We start from the raw sequence: 13,488 nt of genomic DNA on the forward strand, positions 1-13,488 counted from the left end.
CCTAAATCTCTAAATATACTAATTCACTCGCTGGTGATTTCAAAATTAGATTACTGTAATGCTTTATTCAAAGGAATTGCTCTAAAAGAAATTTGTCGTCTACAGATCATACAAAATGCCTCAATTAAACTCATAAAGAACGCAAAAAAGTTTGATCACGTGACTCCGTTACTTAAGGAAGCGCATTGGCTTCCAGTTGCTCACTGAATAACGTACAAAGTAAGTCTACTAACTTTTAAATCTCTTTTATACAAATCACCTTCTTTTATTTATAGAGTATTGATTCCCTATACTCCCTCTAGATCACTTAGATCTATTGTCCAGCATCTTTTGAGAGTTCCTTCTCTTAAATCTATAAATACACGGTGACATTCTATTTTTTCTGTTATAACCCCTCAAACGTGGAATCTACTCCCAATCTATATACGAGAAGAATCAGGTTTAGATAGATTTAAGAGCAAACTAAAATGCTTTCTTTTTAAAGATGCATTTGATAGCTAATATAACTAGAATGTAGGACTAGATTAGGGTTTTCTACTAAGCCCTATGCTTTAAACTTTCTGTTTTTTATTTCTTCCCCCTCCCTAATGTTGTTTGCCCTTATATGTTTCCTTTACTATTTTTTAAAATTGTATTTCTTTACCTACTCCCTTCTTTCTGTATCATTAATTTGTCTTGTCAGTCGTATTTACATTGTCTGTCTCCCTTCAACTATTGTAATTTAATAGTTTATACTTTGTACATCGCTTAGAATGTTAATAAGCAATTAATCAAATATTTAATAAACTTGGAAACTTGATAGGACTGTTTTGTGAATTCTACAGTTCTTTCCCTATACAGTAAAACCTTGGATTGCAAGTAACTTGGTTTGCAAGTGTTTTTCAAGACAAGCAAAACATTTTTATGAATTTTAACTTGATATACAAGCAATATCTTGCAATACAAGTACATACAGTATACACACATCACAACTGAGCCAACAGTTCTTCTCTCTCTGACGCTGCAGGTGTAGTGGCTGTTCTAAATGAGCGAGGTCTTGCAATATGAGTACGTACATTATTTTGTATTAAAGTTTTTGGGTTGTGGAACGTTTCCATTATTTCCTATGGGGAAATTTGCTTTGATATACGAGTGCTTTGGATTATAAGCATGCTTCTGGAACAAATTATGCTCGCAAACCAAGGTTTTACTGTAGTCTTGAAATGCACTTACAAAAATCAGATAAAGTTTGAAAAACCAGAAATAGTAGATGCCAAGCTCCACATTATGGTTCATGATTTAAGCCACTGCTTATCCCTGGTGTCTGGTAGCCTGGAATCTTGCTACTATTTGGGATTCTACTACAAACATGTGACCTGGATTAGCCACAGTTGGAAACAGGATACTGAGCTGGGTGGATCTTGGTCTCATCCATTATAGAAATTCTTATGTTCATGTTTATTATACCACCTTCAGTGGGCAGGGCAGGATTTACCAATAGGCCAAGTAGGCACGTGCCTAGGGCCCGAAATGGTCAGGGGGGCCCGATGAAGGAGGGCATCAACATTGTTTTTTCCAAATGGCGATGGGCCCCTCCAGCATCGATCGGCAACGTGGGCCCCCCGATCAGCAACACGGGCCCCACCCCGATTGGCAACGCAGCCCCCCCATCGAAGGAAAGTAAGACAAGCAAGCAACGCGGGTATGAAAGGCAACGGGAACTGTAATTGTGCAAGCGGTGCTGCTTGCCCAAAGCTTCCTTCTGAAGCAGCTTCCTGTTTCCGCCTGGGCGCATGGTGGGGTGGGGCGGGGCAGGGGAGCCCAATGTACTTGTGTGCCTAGGGGCCCCCGACGAATTAATCCTGCCCTGTCAGCGGGAATAACAAAGAGGATTACAATCTTAGTAATAATCTAATATCTATGAGGGGCCACTGAAAAGTTCTCAACCCAGCCAACACAGTTGGGGCAGTAGTCTCCATCGAGAGTTATACACTTAGTCCAGTGATGTTCCATTTTTTTCGTTCTGTATTTTTCTGATGGAACAAAACCAAAAAAAAGGAACATCACTGAACTAAGGCCTCCTTTTACTAAACTGTGCTGGGAGCCGTACAGAATGCTGCGTGCTGCTCCCGATGCTCATAGAGCTCCTATGAGTGTTGGGAGCAGGGCGGGGCATTCAGCGCGGCTCCCAGCACGGTTTAGTAAAAGAGGGCCTAAGTGTATAGCCCTCGAAGGAGACTACCCCAACTTTTTTTTGATGGGCTGAGAACTTTTCAGCGGGCCCTCGTAATCTATTATTTATGGATCGCATTATGCCTGTATAGGTTCAAGGCAATTTACAATGGGGAGCTTACAAAATGACCTTAAGTTTTAGAGTAAAGGTTATACAATTCAAAAGAATATACAGTATATGGTGCAGTCAGCTGAGCAATAGAATCAGTTATGCATTATAGGTATGTATATGTAGTAACAGGGAGGCCTGTAGGATATAAGTGTGCAGAATGTGGTGGGAATTTAAGACTGATATTTGAATATACATTACATTAGGGACTTCTATTCCGCCTATACCTTGCAGTTCAAGGCAGATTACAAAAGAGCTAACTGGACATTTCCAGTGAAGTTACAACAGTTTTGTTTTTTGGGGGTTTTTTTTTGGTTACAAGGAAGGAGAGGTAGCTGGATTAATTCCGGAAGAACTTGCAAATTGGATATTAAATTGACTGTACGTTACTGTGTGACATAACAAATAGATTACAGTTAGAGTACAAATAAGATTACGTTATATTTCAGGGATCTGAATACTTGGTTGGTGTTTTGGGGAAGAAGAGATTATTTAAGTGGAGGTTTTGGGGGAGAATTTATCTAGGAGGAGGGGGAAGGGTTGGGTTAAGATATCTGGATAAATTTTTTGAAAAGTAGGATTTTGATTTCTTTTCGAAAAGTTTTGAAGTCGCCCGTTGCCGTCAAGTGTCTTATAGATATCATCAAGTCAATCCGAGTGGTCTGCTGAATAGAAATGTACATTGTCGGCATCTATGAGACAAACTTGTTTTTTCTTATTACATAGAACATTTTGGACCCCAGTTCGTTTACAAAAATTAGACAGCTCTAAGTCTAATAGATGCTGGCAGTCATCTTGAAGCTGGAACATTGGATCTTTTATTATTCTATTGTCCATTGATACATATTTTTTGGGAATCTATATGGAGTCAAGTAAATAATTTACTGGAAAATCTGGTGGCTTTATTGTATGATACTGTGCTATTCGGTACATCAATGAGAGCAAGGAGCCAAATTTTGTCTAATAATAAGTTACTACTTATTATGACAATTACAAATAATTGGAAAAATTGGGATCGACTATGTTATAATTTTTGGTGGAACTCTTTATGCCATATCTTTAAAAAGGAGCGTGCTATAGCTATTCAACAGGGGCATTTTAAGAAATTTAGAGATGTTTGGGACCCATTAACAAAATATTGCAAAGAATGAATATTACTTTTCCCCTTTGAACATACACGTCCAAGATTGGGGGGGGGGGATAATTTCTTAAAACTACAGATATTTGTTGGGTTTTTGGGGGGTGGGATATTTGATTTGAATTAGTTTCTGATAATAATAATAATAATAATATAATCACTTTACTTTTTCTATACCGCCATAATCTTGCGACTTCTAGGCGGTTTAGAGTGAAAGAGAGCTGTACAATCAGCGAATTACAGGTGAGAACAGGTAGGAAGTCACTGAGTAATCAGTGTTTACAGGTTACAAATAGGTTACAGTATATTCTTAAGCATTTTACATCAAAGGGGCTGGATGGTCAGCGAATTATAGAATAGAGGTGGTGAGGAAGACACTGAATAGTCAAGAGAAGAACAGAATGCATTTATGAAGAGTGTAGTATCAATGTAAAGAGAAAGGTTTTAGGATGGGGGGGGGGGGCGTTGTCTGGCTGGGAAATAAATCTATTGAATAAAGCGGTCTTGATTTCTTTCCGAAAGGCGCCATAGGTCTGCCTGGTTTTGTCGGTGAAGTTGCCTAGCCAGGTTTGCTGTCTGGCAACTTGAAACTTAAAAGTTCTATCCAGAAAGGTTCTGTATTTGCAACCTATGATCTTCGGGTAGGCAAAGAGGTTGTGATTTCTGGTTGTCCTTGTGGGGGGTGAAAAGTTCGAAGTGAGGTAATAGGTAAATTGGGGCCATTCCCCATACCAGTTTATAGCAAAAACAGAAAAACTTGAATAAAGTCTGTGCCTCAATTGGCAACCAGTGCAGCAGTTTATAGTAGGGGCTAATGTGGTCATTTTTCTTTAGTCCGAATATTAGTCGGATAGTTTTGGGAGTACCCACATAGATGATATTGAAGTAGTCTAAGTTGGATAGGATCAGTGACTGAACCAGAAGTCTAAAAGATGGAGAGTCAAAATATTTTTTTATGGTTTTTAATTTCCAAAGTGTGTGGAAGCATTTTTTGGTCACCAAGTTTGTGTGTTCGATCAAGGTCAGGTGGGTGTCTAGGGTGACTCCTAGTATTTTTATAGTTTTGGATATTAGATGATCATGACCATTTAAGTGTATTGTTGTTGTGTTGATTTTGTCTTTTGGGCTTGCCATGAAGATTTTTGTCTTTTCTGAGTTGAGTTTCAGTTTAAAATTAATAGACCATTATTCTATTTCGGTCATGATGTGGGAGATTTGTTTTGAGGTGTCATTGGTCACTGGGATTAGGATAGAAATGTCATCAGCGTATATATAGTATATTAGGTTTAACTTTTGTAAAAGATGGCCTAAGGAAGAAGTATAGATGTTAAATAAGGTGGGAGATAGGGGGAAACCCTGGGGAACTCCCGATGGACTTTTCCATGAATTAGAATATTTCCCGTCGTAGACCACTTGATACGATCGTTTCGTTAAGAAGCCCTGGAACCATGTCCAAACACTTCCCGAAAGGCCCATTGCGTCTAGGCAGTTCAGCATTATTTCATGATCCACTAAGTTGAATGCGCTGCTGAAGTCCAGTTGTAAGATCAGGGCACTGGTACCTTTACTGAAGAGCTCATATAGGTGGTTGAGGATAGATCCTAGGACTGTCTCTGTACTGAATCCTTTTCTAAACCCAGATTGATGTTCATTGAGGAGGTTGAATTTATCTAAGTGATTTACTAGTTCCAGGTTGACCAACCCTTCCTGTAGTTTGGTGAATAAGGGGGTACTCGCTATGGGTCTGTAATTGGACGTCAATGCAATTGAGTTCTTTGGGGATGGGTGTGATCAGTATGCATCCCATATCTTCTTGGTAGGATGCACTTGTAAGAGTGGTTGTTGTCCAGTTAAATAGATCCCTTTTGAATTCGGATATTGCAGCTTGCATTATCTTGGAAGGGCATTCATCTAGAAAGCAATTCGATTTGGCATATTTATTGAATAGGGTGAGGAATTGGTTCCAATTGGGGGGTTCAAATTGATCCCAGGTCATATCAATAATGGGCTCCCTTTCCTGTAGTGTGAATTGGGGTTCAAAATCGTGTGAAGGTGTTGGTATTGTAGCTCTTAGGTCCAAGACTTTTTTTCTGAAGTAGGCGGCAAGGCTGTCGACTGATGGTATCTGTTTGTTTTTTAGGACTTGAGCAGTATCTGTTAGTCTGTTTACTAATTTGAACAGTGTAAAATGTTTTCATCTTGTATTGCACTTATTGAAAGTTTTTAAATGAATAAAGAATTAAAAAAAAAAAAAAAAAAAAAAAAAAAAAGAAATGTCAGTTTTCTTCTGAAGATAAGGTAGCAGGGTTCTTTTCTTGTGTCTAAAAGTTGACTAGTCCAGATTTTGATGGCAATGTAGGTGAATAATGAGTTGAATACAGTAAAAGCTTATGCGAGCATAATTCGTTCCAAAAACATACTCGCAATCCTAAACACTGGTATATCAAAGCCAATTTTCCCATAAGAAATAATGGAAACTCTGGCTAGAAGAGTCAGGGGTAGTTTGTTGGGCAGCCTGAAAGCCAAGTACTTTGGTTTGGGTTGTGTTTTGAGTTTGGTTTTTGTGGCCCAGGTGGAGATTTTGTTTATTCCACCTGCGCTCTTGAGGAGACCCATGTCCCAAGGGGTATGGAATGGTTTCTTGGAAGTCCCTCCCCCAACATTCAAAGGGTTCCACAGCCCCTGCAGTAATTTGGTTTGGGTTGTGTTTTGAGTTTGGTTTTTGTGGCCCAGGTGGAGCTTTAGGTTATTCCATCTGCGCTCTTGAGGAGACTCGATCCAATTGTGTGACCAGTTGCTCTCCATGTCCCAAGGGGGTATTGAATGGTTTCTTGGAAGCCCCTCCCCAACATCAAAGGGTTCCACAGTCACTGCAGTAATTTGGCTTGGGTTGTGTTTTGAGTTTGTTTTTTGTGGCCCAGGTGGAGCTTTTGTTTATTCCACCTGCGCTCTTGAGGAGACTCGATCCAATTGTGTGAGCGGTTGCTCTCCATGTCTCAAGGGGGTATTGAATAGTTTCTTGGAAGCCCTTCCCCCAACATTCAAAGGATTCCACAGCCCCTATAGTAATTTGGTTTGGGTTGTGTTTTGAGTTTGTTTTTTGTGGCCCAGGTGGAGCTTTTGTTTATTCCACCTGCGCTCTTGAGGAGACTCGATCCAGTTGTGTGAGCGGTTGCTCTCCATGTCCCAAGGGGGTATTGAATAGTTTCTTGGAAGCCCCTCCCCCAACATTCAAAGGGTTCCACAGCCCCTGTAGTAATTTGGTTTGGGTTGTGTTTTGAGTTTGGTTTTTGTGGCCCAGGTGGAGCTTTTGTTTATTCCAGTTGTGTGAGTGGTTGTTCTCCATGTCCCAAGGGGGTATTGAATAGTTTCTTGGAAGCCCTTCCCTCAACATTCAAAGGATTCCATAGCCCCTGTAGTAATTTGGTTTGGGTTGTGTTTTGAGTTTGGTTTTTGTGGCCCAGGTGGAGCTTTTGTTTATTCCACCTGCGCTCTTGAGGAGACTCGATCCAGTTGTGTGAGCGGTTGCTCTCCATGTCCCAAGGGGGTATTGTATAGTTTCTTAGAAGTCCCTCCCCCAACATTCAAAGGATTCCACAGCCCCTGTAGTAATTTGGTTTGGGTTGTGTTTTGAGTTTGGTTTTTGTGGCCCAGGTGGAGCTTTTGTTTATTCCACCTGCGCTCTTGAGGAGACTCGATCCAGTTGTGTGAGCGGTTGCTCTCCATGTCCCAAGGGGGTATTGAATAGTTTCTTGGAAGCCCTTCCCCCAACATTCAAAGGATTCCACAGCCCCTATAGTAATTTGGTTTGGGTTGTGTTTTGAGTTTGTTTTTTGTGGCCCAGGTGGAGCTTTTGTTTATTCCACCTGCGCTCTTGAGGAGACTCGATCCAGTTGTGTGAGTGGTTGCTCTCCATGTCCCAAGGGGGTATTGAATAGTTTCTTGGAAGCCCTTCCCCCAACATTCAAAGGATTCCACAGCCCCTATAGTAATTTGGTTTGGGTTGTGTTTTGAGTTTGTTTTTTGTTGCCCAGGTGGAGCTTTTGTTTATTCCACCTGCACTCTTGAGGAGACTCAATCCAGTTGTGTGAGCGGTTGCTCTCCATGTCCCAAGGGGGTATTGAATAGTTTCTTGGAAGCCCTTCCCCCAACATTCAAAGGATTCCACAGCCCCTATAGTAATTTGGTTTGGGTTGTGTTTTGAGTTTGGTTTTTGTGGCCCAGGTGGAGCTTTTGATTATTCCACCTGCGCTCTTGAGGAGACTCGATCCAGTTGTGTGAGTGGTTGCTCTCCATGTCCCAAGGGGGTATTGAATAGTTTCTTGGAAGCCCTTCCCCCAACATTCAAAGGATTCCACAGCCCCTATAGTAATTTGGTTTGGGTTGTGTTTTGAGTTTGTTTTTTTGTGGCCCAGGTGGAGCTTTTGTTTATTCCACCTGCACTCTTGAGGAGACTCGATCCAGTTGTGTGAGCGGTTGCTCTCCATGTCCCAAGGGGGTATTGAATAGTTTCTTGGAAGCCCTTCCCCCAACATTCAAAGGATTCCACAGCCCCTGTAGTAATTTGGTTTGGGTTGTGTTTTGAGTTAGGTTTTTGAGGCCCAGGTGGAGCTTTTGGTTATTCCAGTTGTGTGAGCAGTTGCTCTCCATGTCTCCCCCCCCCCCCTTGCATAGTCCTTGCTTGACTCGTGCCACATTGCAGACTAAGCACGCACACGTCCGAGAGCGGGATGCACGAGGGCAACGTGCCCGTCTCTCTACTACGCCGCTCTACGGCCTCACGCTGCCGACCTGGCAGAGAGAGGGGCGCTCGCGCGCCGCACAGGGGCGGAGCCGGGCCAGCGGCGCGTGCTCGTCGCACGCGCTCGCTCTCGCGCTGCTAGGGAGGGACAGGTCACAGCAGCAGGACCGAGGCTGGCGGCGTGACGTCACGGCGAAAAAAGTCTCCACAGGAGCCTCACCCAGGCGGGCGGCTGTCGGTGCGACGTTCGCGGGAGCCGGTGGCGGCCGAGGCGCCGGAGAGCGGGGTGAGTGTCGCGGAGAGCGGTCCGGTCCGACGGGGGTCGCGCTCGGCCCGAAAACAGGGCGGGAACCGGAGCTCGGGGCCCGTCGCCTCGCAGAACTTAGAGCGCCAAGGCTCCCCCCCCCCCAACTTGGCCCGCCCCTGGCGCGCGCCGAAATGGGGAAGTGGCGGCCGGGTCCCTGGGCTCACTTTTGAGCGCGAGGCTCTCAAGCAACCAGGGGGGAGGAGCCCCCCCCCGTACTACTTGGGGTCTGGGCTTGTTCCCCCCCCCCCCCAAGCCCTGTACCACTTTAAATCTTAACCAGCCCAGCATTGGCTTTCCCTCTGATATCACTTCCTGGCCCTACGACCCGGAAGTGATTTTAGAGGGAGCCAGGCCAGAGTAGTTACTGGTGCTGGCAAGATTTTAAAGAGGTACAGGGGCATAGAAAGGGTGTGTGTGTGGAGAGGAGTTGGCACCCCCACCAAGATGGCAGCCAGGGTGGTCCATACCCCCCCCCCCCCCGCACTACACCACTGTCCCTAGACAAACCTTCAGCCTTAGCACCCCTCCCCCACAACTCACTTGCTCACTACATTTTTAACAATCATCTCATCACCCCTTCACAGAATAATCCTTTAAAATGACATAACCTACCCTTCTATCCCCTTCTATCTGTGTGGCGCAGTGGTTAGAACTACAGCCTTAGCACCCTGGGGTTGTGGGTTCAAACCCTGCGCTGCTCCTTGTGACCCTGGGCAAGTCACTCAGTCCTCCATAGCCCCAGGTACGATAGATAGATTGTGAGCCCACCGGGACAGACAGGGAAAATGCTTGTAAACCACTTAGATAACCTTGATAGGCGGTATATAAAAACCTAATAAACTTGAAACTTCTGAACTCTCCTGGGAGGATGGGATATAAAACCAAATAAGTGTTTAAGATGTTAATCAATATGTTTTTAATTCATAATAATGTATGGGCCTCTTTACTTGCAAATCACCTTGAACCTGTACTGGATAAGTGCCATACAGAAATTCAGATTAGATCATTGTACATTCTACTTTTAAGTATTAACTTGTTTTGTTTAGATATATTTAAGTGTGATTCCCAAAAGTTGTTTATATGGAGATAGACAATATGGCCTGTTTAGTCTGCTCACCCATCTCTGCTATCCCTTTCTCTTCTATAGACATCCTCTGTGTATGTCCCATGCTTTCTTGGATTCAGATATAATCCTTGTCTTCACTACCTTGTCTGGGAGATCATTCTATTCATTTAAGACACTTTTCATAAAGAAACATTTCCTTAAATTACTCCCAAGTCTGTCTATCCCCTTTCACCTTCTTATGCCCTCTTATTCAAGAGCTCCCTTTCAATTGAAAGGCTCGCTTCCTGTGCATTTATGCCACAGAGGTATTTAAACGTCTGTCATGCCTCTGCTCTCCCACCTTTCTTCCAGACTATAAATAATTAAACTATTTCTGTCCTCATATAATTTATGATGAAAACCACTGACCATTTTAGTAGTTGCTCTCTAAATCTACTTCATTTTGTCTTTAGCTTTTTTGAAGGTGTCGTCGCCAGAATTGTGCACAATACTCTAAATGAGATCTTGCCAGAAAAATTCAAGTTCCATCTTTGATGTATTGCTATAGGATCATGCCATCAAGGCAATGTATAATTCATAAAATACAAACATGCACTTCTCCCTCCGTATTCATGGTTTCAGCATTCACAGTTTCGATTATTCACGGTTTTTAGCTTGCTGGCTCCTTCCCCAAAATTACATTAGCTTGCTTAGAGAAATCGCTGATTCCAAGCGTTTACAGAGAAAATCGCTGATTCCCAGCACTTTCTTCACCGTGTTTTGCCTCTCCTTCAGGAACAGACTAGGTCTTCCACCATGTGTTATTCGCGGTTTCACTATATTCACGATGGAACAGCGAATAACATGAAAAAGTTATTCACGGTTTTTCTGTATTTGCGGTTCTGTTAATCCCCTATCACAGCGAATACAGAGGGAGAAGTGTATTAGCAAAGAAGTTACAATCTTAGAAAAGTATAGACGAAACAAAACAAAAAAAGTTAGAATATACAATAGTAGCTGGCATCTCGTGGACTATGCCTCAACTGCAGTCATCATTGTGTATCTCATTCAGAGGCAATATTGCTTCCTTAGTTCATCATTTCCTTTAATCCAAGCATCCAGCCTTTTTTGTGTGTTTTGAAGAAGGGGTAAGATGAAAAACTGTATGACAGCTTATACTTCAGCTTCTCATAATATAGAGTACTTCTTAATGATTTGGCAGGTTATAAGTATGAAAATAAAATAAATATCTCACAACCATATGGCATTAAACATCTCGTGTCAGGAATCCTACATATTTGCTAATAATCATAGAATAAAGACCATGCAGTAAACCTAACCTGAAATATTTATTTGCCATCTCTGTGGCAATATTCTAGTGGCTAACATCGTTCTCATACTATGAGAAGATTTACTCTCCTACTTCATTGATCCTTTAATGCTGCTTAAAAATGTGATACTTTAACTAAATTTGATTATACTTGTCTGAGGCTTTTTGTATTTGTTGGCTTGGATGATCATTCGTGGTAGAATTCTGTGCAAAAAGTATTATAGATCCTTTAAATAAATTCCAAAACTGTGGATACAGTATCTAACACAATTGCTGTCACTAATAAAATATAGTACAGAAAAAAAGTTATTACTCAAATGCATACTCTTCCACATCTTTTTCAAAGAATTCTTATCATAAACCCCAGCCTGTCTATGTTCTGTCCCTCATTTCTTTCTCTATGTTCACACCAAGCTTAGTTCTTTCTTACCATCCCCCCGAAAGACCTCCAGCTTGTCTTTTCAGGTTCCACTCTGACATTGCCACTCTTCCTCAATAGGCGAAGAAACACTTCCTTATCTTGAAGAAATACAAATGTCACAAGAAATGTTGTTCAAAGTATAACTTCTTCTTCTGAGGTCTCCAAAATTCTAGATATATTGATAGGGCTTAAGTCACTCTGAGGAAGAAGGTTTAACAGAAACCGGTATACCCTCTGTTTTATCACTTATGTGGCTGATGCTGTCTGCTTCCTCCTTTTAGCCATTTGGGTCCTGATGCCAACTTCTGCTTTTTTGTTGCTGGCTCCTGGTCCCTGCACTAATTCTGCATTGCATAGTATTGTAGAATCCCCCCCCCCATTAAAAATAATTGCTAGATACTTGGGTGGCATACCGCATCACAGAATACCTTTTTTTGATGCACTCATTCCTGGCCCAGATTAAAATATGGAATATTTTTCAGTTAGGCTCCATTCTGGTTTTTGTTTTACTGTTGTTACTTCGTTCTTGCCCTGGCACTTGCAGACTTTCTCAATTAGTGTTTTTCTTATTATTTTGTATTTCTAGTGGTTTGGGGGGGGGGTTTCAAATATTTGGTTCTAAATGCAACGGTCTAACTTTTGTTTTCATACTGGGAATGACCAAGTGGGAAATCATCAGTAGTGTGCTTTCTCAAGCATTTGCTCCATACTAGAAAAAAGTGGTGAATTGATACTAAAAGCTTTCAAGACATTTTTTTATTGAATAAATAGAATGCACACTTTCCATGTAGGTGGTAAGAAAAACTATGTTTCATATGACTTCTGAATACTGTATATACCTTCCCCCCCCCAAAAAAAATGGGGAAAAAGGTTGGCTCAAATATAAACAGAGGTTAGAAACTTGGGTTATCATTGTAAGCCAATCTACAAAGACTACACATTTTTGGCATAAGTTTTAATACATTGTTTAACTTTACAATGTCTCCTTTTAACCTCTTTGCTTCCCTGACATAAACCTTAAAAACAGAGAAAAGTTTTTGTGTATAACACCACACAAAAGACTGAGACACAGAAATGGATAAAAGTCACAAATCATGAAGATAAAATTAAGCAATATGGCACTTACCTCCTCTTCTACGAAACTTGGCTAGTGTTTTCTAGCGTATGGAGCCATGCTGAATGGCCTGCGCTGCTCCTGATGCTCATAGGAACTCAATGAGCGTTGGGAGCAGCGAGGGCCTTTCAGTGCGGCTCTCTGCACTAAAAACCGCTAGCGCAGTTTCTTAGAAGAGGGTATTAATGTATAGCATAGCTGAAACATAAATTAAAAATAAGAATAACCATAATACTAGCAGACATGCATTAACAAAGACAATAATTATTCTGCATAGTCCAGTACTTTAACCCCAGATCCCAACCCTCTAAACACTTTTTCCCCTCTTTAAAGTGTGCTAATATAAATCAGAATACGATCTCTTTGAAGATTACATCCCCTCCTTAATCAGCACTTCTGTTCCCGATCCCGCCTGACCTGCACTTCAGTCCTAACACATCCCTACCCACTAACCTGTTCTTATTTTCACCCCTGCCCGATGGGCACTTCAGTGCTACCACCTCCCCACCTGATGACCGGCACATCTGTCCCTCCAGCCAATTGGCACAGTTCTTTTCCTCTCTGAAGCTGAGGCCAATGTTGTGTCTTGAGCTGGAGCAGGGCCTTAAACATCTGCACATGCTCAAGGCCTCTGCTCGCTCCTTTCCGAGAGGGCGGGAACTGGCAGGCCTTGATCATGTGCAAATGCACAAGGCCCCACTCTGGCCCAACACACAGCATTGACCTCAGCTTCAGACTGGAGAAGTGCAGGGTCATGGGAGGGTGTCTTCCCCCCCCCATTCTTCCCGATGCCTTGCAGACCTAAACTGGGCCTGCTGTAAAACCTGGTGGTCCAGCGATGGACCAGGACAGGAGAGATCTCTCCTGCCTTCTGCCCCAGCTGACTAACAATTTTCACCACCCTCCTACCTACCTGATAAAATAAATAGTACCTTTATAATCCTTGGTGGTCCAGCGGTGAACCGGAGCAGGAACAATCTTGCGCTCCTGCCCCATGCAGAGCTGCTATCTGACTGGCTGCTGCAAGACCAGGACTGTGGAGACGGTAGATAAATCCTTCAACTCAGACTCC

The 13,488-nt window shown here is 42.4% G+C and overlaps 1 protein-coding gene across 2 annotated transcripts in view; it reads left to right on the forward strand.

Annotated features, from left to right (window-relative positions):
* The first annotated feature begins 8,266 nt into the window (after positions 1 to 8,266).
* The window catches only part of RAP1B (RAP1B, member of RAS oncogene family), a 72,920-nt gene continuing 67,698 nt past the window's right edge, over positions 8,267 to 13,488 (forward strand). Inside the window, exon 1 of one of the 2 annotated variants that reach the window (XM_033952574.1) lies at positions 8,267 to 8,485. The gene's annotated coding sequence lies outside the window, so the exon portion shown is untranslated. The remainder of the gene's footprint in view (positions 8,486 to 13,488) is intronic. The other variant, XM_033952573.1, reaches the window with a different exon arrangement.

The sequence above is a fragment of the Geotrypetes seraphini genome, chromosome 7 (assembly GCF_902459505.1).
Source record: "Geotrypetes seraphini chromosome 7, aGeoSer1.1, whole genome shotgun sequence".
NCBI lineage: Eukaryota > Metazoa > Chordata > Amphibia > Gymnophiona > Dermophiidae > Geotrypetes > Geotrypetes seraphini.